Source organism: Coregonus clupeaformis, unplaced genomic scaffold (assembly GCF_020615455.1).
Source record: "Coregonus clupeaformis isolate EN_2021a unplaced genomic scaffold, ASM2061545v1 scaf2500, whole genome shotgun sequence".
Classification (NCBI taxonomy): domain Eukaryota; kingdom Metazoa; phylum Chordata; class Actinopteri; order Salmoniformes; family Salmonidae; genus Coregonus; species Coregonus clupeaformis.
The window spans coordinates 6,322-18,563 of NW_025535954.1; the positions used below are offsets into that span (position 1 = coordinate 6,322).

Here is a 12,242-nt window from a genome sequence, read left to right on the forward strand (position 1 = left end):
TACGGTGACCAGCAAGTCACCAACTGGTAGGGTCTCAATGGGAGCCCAGGCCCACAGGGACTTTGGAATATGCAGGAATATCCCAGGGGGGCCAGAGTGACACTTGGTAAGGGACAATATGGTTAATAAACAGGCCTTCAGTAATCCTGTAGATAAACCGATAAACCATAGTCAGACTATCAACAGCAATACCACAGGGCTTGTTGGGGGTATGCAGAGAAGGGAGGTGCAGGTAGAAGTTCATGTTGGGTCTACTTCCCTTTGTAGAGTGGTTCCTTCGACGAGCTCACCTACTAACCAACTATCTCCCCTCTTGTCCTGTCTCACCCCTCGGGAATTAGGTCCTGCAAAGAGTGGCGGGACTAGCTTCAGACTCACCCCAATAACCAGGAAGAGCACGGGGATACTGAATCCCCAAACTCAGCGACCAAGAAACAATTTGGTCGAGCCTAAAGTCCCAGCCTTGACCCTTCCAGGTAGAGAGCCCTCGAATTTACTCTTAACAGTAGAGGCGTTGGAGATTACGGTGAATAACGGCAATGGTCAAAAACTACCATTGAACAATGTGGCTGTTTTGATGGATGACATGGTTTTGTCCAATTCTACGACAGGTTCACAGCAAGAGGACCATCAGGGTAAGGTAGCAATGGCAAATGGAAAAGACACGGGCCCTGGGACAGAACCAATACTGGAACCTGTAAAAATGGAGAAACTCTTTTATCCCACATGTCATTCTAGAACTGAAAGGAAAATAAATGATTGGAGTATTGAGATTAAAAAGCCCGTGGTCTTTATTGGGGATTCCAACCTTGCGCGCATTTCTAGTTTCACTGATACTAATACACAGATAGATAGTTTTCCGGGAGCAACCTTCAGACATATTGCAGGAGTGATAGGCAAGTTGGAGAAACAGCAAAACACACAGAAGGTTGTTCTATCAGTGGGTCTTGTTAACGGCTTGAACCAGCAGTATACCACTGCAGTCAAGCAGTTGCAACAGCTACTGAATAAAGCAGGTGAAGTTTTTCCTCATGCACAGGTTTATGTTCCTATCATACATTTTTCAGATGAGCTTCCATGGGAAAAGCAGGAGGTACTGAATCAATTGAACAAGTATATTCAGAAGAATTGTAGGGAACTATTGGATCTGAATAAACTTAGATTTCACACAGTGCAGGACGACCCAATACATTGGAGACCAGATACAGCTGTAAACATTTTTAATCACTGGCTAGACCAGTTAAACTATTAAGAGGGGGAAGAGTGTATTGGTATTACTCCCCAGCACTCTAATGTACTTAACTTATCGACTACTTTTAGACTTACAGTGGCAGAACAGCAACTTCTGGAGAAGGGTCTTATGTTTATCCCGACACCCACTAAGATAGATCGCATGGAGCTCAGGAGGGATCTGCATACCTATCATAGAAAATTAAAATTACTTGATCATTTTAATTATAATACTGATAACCAAAGAATACCATTTATTGGTCCATCACATTGGGAGCCTAAGTTAGAGGGAGTGTCCAATACGATGCAGACTTTAATTCAAAGAGACTCTACCTCTTTTAGTACATTTAGGTTTTATATGGCAGGGAAAGATAATCTTACAAAACAAGAACGTAAATCCTTAAAATCCTTAAGTAAGAATTCCAACATAGTTATAAAACCAGCGGATAAAGGATCAAAGATTGTTATTTTGGATAAAACACAGTATCTGATCGAGGCAAAAAGGCAATTGAGTAATTCTAAACATTATAGACCACTGACTCATTTCATTGCAGCAGGAGACCCAGAGACAAATTAGGCAGATTTTAGGGAGAACTTTATGAGAATAATTACATTACAGACAAACAAATGTTTTACCTATTTGGACCAGATACCCCACGTCCCCAGACAATTTTATTTGTTGCCTAAAATCCACAAACCTCCTGAGACTTGGACCATTCCTTCTGAGGTTCCATGTGGTAGGCCGATTGTATCGGACTGTGGCTCGGAATCGTATAGAATAGCAGAGTATTTAGATTATTTTATAAATCCTCTGTCACGGAAACATCAAAGCTTCATTAAAGACACGTATGAATTTGTGACAAAATTGAAAGAAATTAGTGTGCCTCAAGAAACGGTGTTTTTTTCAATTGATATTGACTCATTGTATACCAACATTGACACCAAGTTGGGTCTTAGAGCGATCAAAAACATCTTCCATAAATATCCAGACCTAGATAGACCAGATGGGGCTTTACTACAACTATTGGAACTCAGTTTAACAAGAAATGACTTTGAATTTAATTCTAATTGGTTTCTTCAAATCCATGGTACAGCTATGGGGAAGAAGTTTGCCCCGTCCTATGCCAATATTTATATGGCAGAATGGGAACAATCAGCCTTCCCCAAATGTATAAAGCTTCCAATTTTGTATTTACGGTATCTAGATGATATATTTGGGTTATGGACACATTCACTTTCAGATTTTATGGAATTTGTGAAGATTCTGAATACACATCATCCGTCAATTACGATTAAACACAATGTTCAGCCGGAACGAATAGAATTTTTGGACACCGAGGTATTTTTTGTAGAGGGGAATGATAACCTGAAGCGATTAGCAACAAAGGTTTATTTTAAACCTACGGACACCCATTCCCTCTTACATAAATCCAGTTTTCATCCAAAACACACCTACAGGGGGTTGATAAAGTCGCAGCTTATTAGATTTAATAGGATTTGTACACAGGAAAAACATGTCAAGGAGGCTGTAGGAATTCTTTTAAGGCTCTCAGACCCAGAGGATACTCAAAACGTTTCCTCCGCACTATAAGAGCAGAGGTGAACAATATGTCTGTAACGGAACCTATATGTGGGAGGACTAGTAATGATGGATGCATTATTCCATTTGTCACCACATATTCACAGTCTTCTATGAGGTTTAATTCCATAGTGAAGGATCATTTTGAGCAGACGAGGGAGGAGGTGGAGATTCTCCAACAGTTCAGAGTAATATCAGCATATCGGCGAAATAAAATTTGAAAGATGTGCTGGTACACTCTGGTTTCAGGGAGAAGCCGGGCGGAGTGGATCACATTTTAGACAAGTTAAATACATTCAGAATAAAATGGTCGGGTCTAGGGGCTCCAGTATGGGAGGTATTTCAATTGAAGACCACCAACATTGTATATGGAATTGAATGTCTACAATGTGGAAAACTGTATATTGGAGAAACTAGGAACTCCTTGGAAGCCAGACTCAAACAACATCTCTATCATATAAGTAAGGAGTCGGTTAAAAGCACACTATACATCCACTTTAGATCTCATCCAGTAGCTCAGTTAAGAATAGCAGGGTTGGAATCTAACCAGGGGTGGTCACTAAAACACAGACAGATCAAGGAGCGGTGTTGGATAAAAAAATTGGGTACTTGTAATCCTAAAGGCCTTAATGAAAAGTATTAGAGACCTAAACTTTTCTAACTCCTGACCTGAACACTAACCTGAACCATCCCAACCCCAGTTTACTTTAACTATAACCCCAACCCTAATCCAAAACTTAACCTTAACCTTGATTATAACCTTAATCCTAACCTTAACCGGAGCAATTTCAATTCTAGCTCTAACTTTAAACCCAATCCTAAACCTAACCTTAACTCTGATCATAACCCTAACCCCAGTCTCAAACTTAACCACAAGCCTAATCCTTTGGTTTACCCTAACTATAACCCTAACCTTGATTGTATCCTTAATTCTAAACCCAACCCAACCCTGACCTTAACCTCACCTTTAACTGGAGCAATTTCAACCCTAACTCTAACCTTAACCCTAACCCTAATCCTAACCTTAACTTTGATCATAACTTTAACCCTAACTCCAGCCTCAAACCTAACCCCAAACCTAACCCCTTGGTTTACCCTAACTATAATCCTAATCTTAAACCTAACCTTAACCTGGATTGTAATCTTAATCCTAACCTGAATCCTAACCTTAACCTCACTTTTAATTGGAGCAATCCTAACCCGAACTCTGATCTTAACCTGAACCCTAACCTTAACCTCACCTTTTACTGGAGCAATCCCAACCCTAGCTCTAACCTTAACCCCCATCCTAAACCTAACCTTAACCTTGATCATAACCTTAACCCTAACGCAAGCTTCAAACTTAACTTGAACCCTAAGTCCAACCTCTTGGTTTACCCTAACTATAGCCCTAACCTTGATTGTAACTCTAATCCTTGCTCGAACCCTAACCTTAACCTTACCTGAAACTGGAGCAATCCCAACCCTAGCTTTAACCTTAACCCTAATCCTAAACCTAATCTCAACCCGGATAATAACCTCAGTTCTAATCCTAACCCCAATCACAATCCTAATCTTAACCCCACCTCAATCCCTGAACCTGACCCCGATACCAACCTTAATTTGAACTTAAGCCTCAAATCTAACCTTAACCCTAACCCCTTGGGACTTAAAAAGTGGATATCAGGAATTCCACAGGTCTGAAACAAAAGTATGAGAGCCTAATTTTAACCTTGACACTGACAATCTTAATCGGTACTTTAAATTATAACCCTGGCTTCATAAAGATGTATTCTGAGGAGCCTGGGAATTAGAGGGTATGTATTGTTTGGGTAGTGTCTGGGTGTTTATCCTCTTGGAGGAAAAGGTTACTCTTATCTGTTCTTTTTCAGGGATAAACCATAACATCTTTCTTTGGGGTATATCTCCCAATTTCCTGTAGGACTATGATGTATCAATAGGAGAAATAGAATTAGAGAACATGTGCCTGTGTATTTGGTCCTCTTGAAGGGCAATTTTCTCTTAAACCTAACCCGCCAGAGCCCTGTTCTCCTCCTCCTAATTAGATACTTTTACCCAGAGAAACTTGAATCTCATATATCAGGAGCACTTTTATATTATAATTGGAACCTTGTTAATATGTAAATTATTTTTGTTTTATTAAAGTTGTCTCTTTATATTTTTCTTTTTTTCTTTTTTTGTCTTGTGTGTTTTGTCCCTGTTTTCTTTTGATTCATTTATTTGGAATTTCTTTAGAGGTCTTCTTGTAGTGGGAACGATGTCATAACAAAACCACATTTTCCCTTCATGTAGATTGGTTTATACAAGGAAGGTGAAAAACAATGGGAAATTTGTAGAATTAAGGACAGGGGCCTGTTGCACAAAAGTAGAATTAAGACATCCGGGATAAATGACTCAGCTGAGCTCAATGAAGCCAAAACATGTGCGTCCAGGCTTAATTGGTTGCACAAAGACCAAGCCAGGATGAGCAGACACGGATTCATTAAGCCAGGTGAAACCAATCCTGGATAGGTGCGCGCTCACGGCTCACTCAAATAGACCCCGCCACAGATCACAGATTAACTGATTTACCATGGCAACTGAGAGCCGCGTACTTTTCCCCGTCGGAAGCACAAATCCTCATGGAGGCATACGAGGAGGTAAAAGATATATTAAGAAGAAAGGCAACACCGCCACAGTGATAAAGCAAAGAGAAAAAGCGTGGCAAAGTATTGCAGACCGCCTGAATGCGTAAGTAGTGCACAATTACACACTCACCGCTCCGCTGAAACATCACAATTACAATTCAAATATTTAATTCACATCTCCAAAAATGCAGTTGTACTGTAATTGTGAAACGTTAAATTTTTAATTGAAATGCACTCGCAGATATGAGTGAAATTGTGTAAAGTAACTCCATCACACTGTATAAAGCTATGATAAATTTTTTGATATTTTTACTGAAAACAAGACAAAAATACCAAGTAATTTTTTTGCAGTGTGACTCCATTAAATGTGTGTGTGTGTGTGTGTGTGTGTGTAGATTAAACATGAACAGGCCAAAACGGACATGGCAGCAGGTCAAAATCAAATACAAGAACATTCTGCAGAATGGTATGGTCCCTGACTAATATTTAACAAAGCACAAGCATATATTGTACCCAGAAGGTGCCTGCTCACACATTGTCTGTACTGTTTTAGCAGTGAAAAGAATACCCACAGACAAGGCACGGGTGGTGGGTCACCAAAGGCTGACCTTACCCCAGCAGAGGACATGGCCTTGGAGCTAAATAAAGGCAGGCCCGTCTTAGAGGGGATCCCTGGGGGAAAAGAGACGAGCATAGGTTCCTCCCAAGATGCCACCCGCTTCATTCAAGGTATGTCCTTCCATCTCTACATGGGATACAACCACATTCATATTGAATCAATTTGGACTGTCTGACTTTGGTTTACCTATTGCCTTGCAGTGTCTGGCAGCACTGTGTTCCTGTTAGAGCCACCAGCACAAGCACCAGACGATGCTGATCCAGTGAGTACTCCATCAAAGGCATACTGTAGGCCTGGCATGTCTTGTCTACTAGCTTCAATATGAATCCGATTAAATGTGATAGGGGTGAAGGCCCCAGTGCAGCAGCAACAGCACATGATGGAGACGATGATGAGGAGGAGACCATCTCTCTGGATTCCAGAAGGCATGAGGTATCATGTTAAGACTGTGAAAGTACTATTTACTCTACAATGGTGAGGGGAGTCCTCATCAAAATCAAAAAATCTAATTTCTTTTACAGGACCCAGATGCTATACAGTGGGAAAACCAGCCTGGCAACATAGTGCGTATTAATAAAAGGACACCACATCCTGCCAAATTCCAGCTGCGCTAATTGTATTGTGTTCACAGAGCTCACAAGCTATCAGAAAGTTGTATGGCAACCACCTCCGGCGCCAAATAGAACTGGCAGACATAGACATTCAGTACAAGAAGAAAAAGATGGAAAATCTTGCACTGGAGTCCGAAATAAAAAAGAGGACAATTAGGAAACTGGACCTTGAAATAAAAAAACTTGAGAGGGAGGTGAGATATGCCTTCAATGTACACTGTATGCTAACTGTAACACAAATGTATTAATCATTATTTTTCTTTCCTCCCCAGCTCCAAGAAGATGACACAGCTCAAAATAAAAATTAGGTATATTCTCGTAAAGTCAAGTGAGCCATGACATATGAGCTCTTATTGTGAGCACACAGGACGGTGGCATCTTTCTAAGGTTTTTTTTATTTTCCCAGCAATCAGTACAACCAAGTCATCGTTATAAGGCATCGCCCTCTTTTGCCCACCCCCAGCACCAGGTGTGGCCACTAGCCTATATGAAGGCCCAAATTGTGTGTTCCTTTCTGCTCTGACAATGGCATGCCCATTCGTGCGAGATGTGGTGGATGAAGAAGCACTTGTGCTGAGGAGAGCCTTCAGGCGAGAAAGGGTCTTCAGGGACCGGTTGGACCCACTGGCCTTCCCTGATGACCATCTATGAAAGATACAGGTTTTCTGCAGATGGCATCAGGTATCTATGCAGACTACTGGGTCCCAGGATTAAGCACCGCACTGCACGGAGCCATGCACTGAGTGTGGAGCAAATGGTTTGTGTGGCCTTGCGCTTTTTTGCTAGTGGAGCCTTCCTGTACTCAGTGGGGGATGCAGAACAGCTGAACAAGGCCACAATTTGCCGCACAATAAGGAGTGTGTGTCTGGCTATCAAAGCATTAGCAGATGTCTTCATCTCCTTCCCCTGGCCACAGAAGACTCTGTGACATCAAAGAGGAGTTCTATAGGATTGCAGGTAAGAGGATCTACAAATTACAGGACAACTGTTAACACATAGTAGGATACTCATTACTTTGTGTGACAGGTTTCCCCAATGTCATTGGTGCAGTGGACTGCACACGCATAAGGATAAAAGGCCCCTCAGGTGCCCATGAGGCCGACTTTGTGAATAGGGAAATCCTTTCACAGCATTAATGTTCAGGTGAACATAACTTTTTGATATTGTCCATTGACGAACACTCTGCATTGCCAGTGATGTGCATTGATTGGTGTAATATTCCTCATCTTATGATTTCAGATGGTCTGCAATGCTGACTGTGTGATCAGCAATGTTGTGGCAAAATGGCCTGGCTCAGTCCATGACTCCAGAATCTTTCGGGCCTCTGAAATCTATCAGTGCCTATCACAAGGTAAGCCACACAACCCCTATTTATAACCATCATGGCTGTGTCAAGAATATCACTGTGTTTATGAGGTAGTAATGATGAGATTTTTGTGTTGACAGGTGAATTCTCTGGTGTGTTGCTGGGAGACAGGGGGTATGGCTGCCAGCCTTTTCTCCTGACACCTTTCACAGACCCCCAGGAAGCACAGCAGGCCTACAACCATGCCCATGCCAGGACCAGGGCCAGAGTTGAAATGACCTTTGGCCTCCTGAAGGCACGCTTTCACTGCCTTCACAAATTAAGGGTCAGCCCTGTTAGGGCATGTGATATTACTGTGGCTTGTGCTGTCCTCCACAATGTGGCCTGCCTGAGGAAGGAGAGGGCCCCAGAGTGCCACCAGCCATGGACTGGGACAATCCGGCAATCTTCCTGATGACGACAGTGGTCGGCTGCTGAGGGACCAATATGTGTTGAATTATTTTAGTTAGTATGTGTGCTTTCAATTTTGGTTAAATATGTCCTCAGGTGGCAGAGGAATTTGGGTTTTTTGGGTTCGTTTTTACGAATTTGGCCTCTTATGATGTTTGTGCGGTATACTGTGTGTAATACAAGGCTGCAGGGAGGCTACTGCATCCATTCATTTGTCTGTTCAGTTGATGTGTATGGATTTGTCCTGCATTTATTTTAGTGTGCAGACATGCAGGGTGTGTTATATACAGACCTTTGAATGTGTATGTATCATTTTGTATAATATGCTTGGATTCTGTGCTTTCCATCTTGTAGAGTCACTGTGACTTCAGTTTCGAAAGGAGCTGATGGTTTACCTGCTTTGTTTTGTCCTTATTCAATAAAGGAACATAATGTTACACATTGTGTTTTTATATTCATATGGAATGTGTATTTGTTTATATGACAGAGTACTAGGGCTACACTGAAGAAAAAGGATAAAGTCATAAATTTATGAGGCTGGTTCTTTCTGCAGAAAAGCTACATATTGTTTTTACAGTTTTGATACTTATGACAATGTGATACTTAATATTCTGGCACATCAGCATGTCTTTGTTTATGAAACCATACTGAAGTACAATTTCACGAAATGCCCCACATCTGTCATTTTAACAACTGTCCTCCTTTAAAACAACTGGTTACAATATTATGACTTGTGTTTTTTTTCCCCTCTGTGGGCCCTAATATTCTATCATTTTATATATAGCCTTATAGTCTATGGGAAACTGTAAATTATCTAATGATAGCAACATCATCTAAAAAATCATTTTTTATCCAAAATCATTGAAATTAATGATCACAAACGTTTAAATAATGACAGTGGGTCTAGTTATATGTGATAACAATGTATAGTGAGCAGTGAAATAACTATTGGTTTCCATTTGTGGTGACTGCTGACTGACATTAGGGATGAGATTAAATAGATCCTGGAATTTAGCCTGGTCTGGAGCAGGCTAGCTCCACAGAATAAATCTCCATGGTAATTTATACCATAACATATCCTCCTGCCCCCTATCCATCTTTAGTGCAACCGGATTACGGATCAATTGAGCCAGGATCACCAAGATATCCTGGCTTAATCCCTTATCTAGTTTTGTGCAACAGGCCCCTGGTGTGTTGGAGGATATAGGATGGACATAATAGTCCACCAATGGAAGGTCAGGCTTAGTAGCTTAGCCCCTCCCTCACCCGTTCTCATACTATATGGGCTGGCCTCTTCTCATTTTCTGTCTATTTTCCTCTGAAGAAGCCACGAATTGTGCGAAAGCGTCAGGAACTTTTTCTTCCTAATTTTAAACAATACTCCTTTTATCTTTTACCTTGAAACAAAAAGGTTTTGATAATGTGAATCAGAAGAGGATTACTGTATCTCACTATTCTAAAAGGACACCATTTTTCCTACAAACAAAGATAAGCACATGGACCTTTGGAGACTTGGTGGGGATGGTATGGAAGAGCTCTTTTCCGTGTGAGATATCCATTTCTCTGGGTTGGTGAGTACTCCCAAAAATCACTGTGTGTACACATGAAGATTTGAACATTTGGAGTGACTTGAAGTGGAACCACTATCAGAATTGAACCATAAAGGAGTGATCACTTTTGAATGGAGTGTTTTTCTCCCACCTGAGTGGGGTTTTTTTTTTCTCACCTTTGTGTGTTTTTATGGAGTGACACCTAACCTAAAGTGGTAATTTCCTACGGATCTGGGGTAACCACCAGTTGGCAACGGACAATTATTTGTTGTTGGAGTAAATGAGTTGTGAGTGCTGACCTCTTATCCTTTCTTTATATTGGGTTTTGTTTCATTGGAGTTTTTTATCTAAAATAGGGCTAATTCTTTCTAATTTTTTCTTTTTGTCTTTGGTGTATATATTTTTTTCTTTTTGTCTTTTGTATGTGTGTATATATATAATTTTTTTGGGGTTGATTGGTTCCAATTATATATTGTGGGGATTTTAACCTTTATATGATCCCTTCTTTCAGTTGGGATTTCCAGCAAGGGTTCCTGGTTTTGAACCTTTACCATGGCAGTGCCACTACATAACCGTTTCCAGGCTCTAGTTAGTTTAAATGATGAGGGTGAGTCTACTGGAGAGATTAGGAATGTTTCTTCTTTGCAGGATATAACTTGCACAAAGGGATATTTCAAGGCTCTACAAGCAATTCATCACTCAGAAATATTAGATCATTCTGCAGTTAATCATTCTTTTCCAGCAGGGATGGTAAGACAGGTGAACAAATTGGCGGCCTTTATTAAACCCTCCTCGCCTAACCAACAGACCCTGGCAAAGGTAAAACTTAATACCAGTAGGTGGATGGAGAATAATATGGATATTCTGAGGGAGCATTATGATGGGGTAATTGCCTTATGCATTCAGAATAGCTCAACTTATAATCAAGAAGCTCTAGATAAAGCGGTGATGTGGGCAAAGGCAAGATATAAACACAAATTTACATCTTCGTCAGTAAGTACCTTAAAAAACATGTTGCAAAAACCAATTGACCCGCCCGGCCTCTACTAAACTGATAACTTCTCATCAGGCCCATTCCAGTTATGCGGCTGCGGTGACCAGCAAGTCACCAACTGGTAGGGTCTCAATGGGAGCCCAGGCCCACAGGGACTTTGGAATATGCAGGGAATATCCCAGGGGGCCAGAGTGATACTTCGGTAAGGGACAATATGGTTAATAAACAGGCCTTCAGTAATCCTGTAGATAAATCGATAAACCATAGTCAGACTATCAACAGCAATACCACAGGGCTTGCTGGGGGTATGCAGAGAAGGGAGGTGCAGGTAGAAGTTCATGTTGGGTCTACTTCCCTTTGTAGAGTGGTTCCTTCGGCAGAGCTCACCTACTAACCAACTATCTCCCCTCTTGTCCTGTCTCACCCCTCGGGAATTAGGTCCTGCAAAGAGTGGCGGGACTAGCTTCAGACTTACCCCAATAACCAGGAAGAGCACGGGATACCGAATCCCCAAACTCAGCGACCAAGAAACAATTTGGCCGAGCCTAAAGTCCCAGCCTTGACCCTTCCAGGTAGAGAGAGCCCTCGAATTTACTTTTTTAACAGTAGAGGCGTTGGAGATTACGGTGAATAACGGCAATGGTCAAAAACTACCATTGAACAATGTGGCTGTTTTGATGGATGACATGGTTTTATCCAATTCTACGACAGGTTCACAGCAAGAGGACCATCAGGGTAAGGTAGCAATGGCAAATGGAAAAGACACGGGCCCTGGGACAGAACCAATACTGGAACCTATAAAAAGGAGAAACTCTTTTATCCCACATGTCATTCTAGAACTGAAAGGAAAATAAATGATTGGAGTATTGAGATTAAAAGCCCGTGGTCTTTATTGGGGATTCCAACCTTGCGCGCATTTCTAGTTTCACTGACACTAATACACAGATAGATAGTTTTCCGGGAGCAACCTTCAGACATATTGCAGGAGTGATAGGCAAGTTGGAGAAACAGCAAAACACACAGAAGGTTGTTCTATCAGTGGGTCTTGTTAACGGCTTGAACCAGCAGTATACCACTGCAGTCAAGCAGTTGCAACAGCTACTGAATAAAGCAGGTGAAGTTTTTCCTCATGCACAGGTTTATGTTCCTATCATACATTTTTCAGATGAGCTTCCATGGGAAAAGCAGGAGGTACTGAATCAATTGAACAAGTATATTCAGAAAAATTGTAGGGAACTATTGGATCTGAATAAACTTAGATTTCACACAGTGCAGG

General features: G+C 41.3%; 1 long non-coding RNA gene across 1 annotated transcript; it reads left to right on the top strand.

The window, feature by feature from the left end:
* The first annotated feature begins 10,015 nt into the window (after positions 1-10,015).
* LOC121563368 lies at positions 10,016-11,131 on the top strand. The gene is made up of 4 exons (XR_005999852.2): positions 10,016-10,259; positions 10,484-10,579; positions 10,718-10,791; positions 11,042-11,131. It is a non-coding gene; the product is annotated as an uncharacterized LOC121563368 (long non-coding RNA).
* Positions 11,132-12,242: the final 1,111 nt, after the last annotated feature.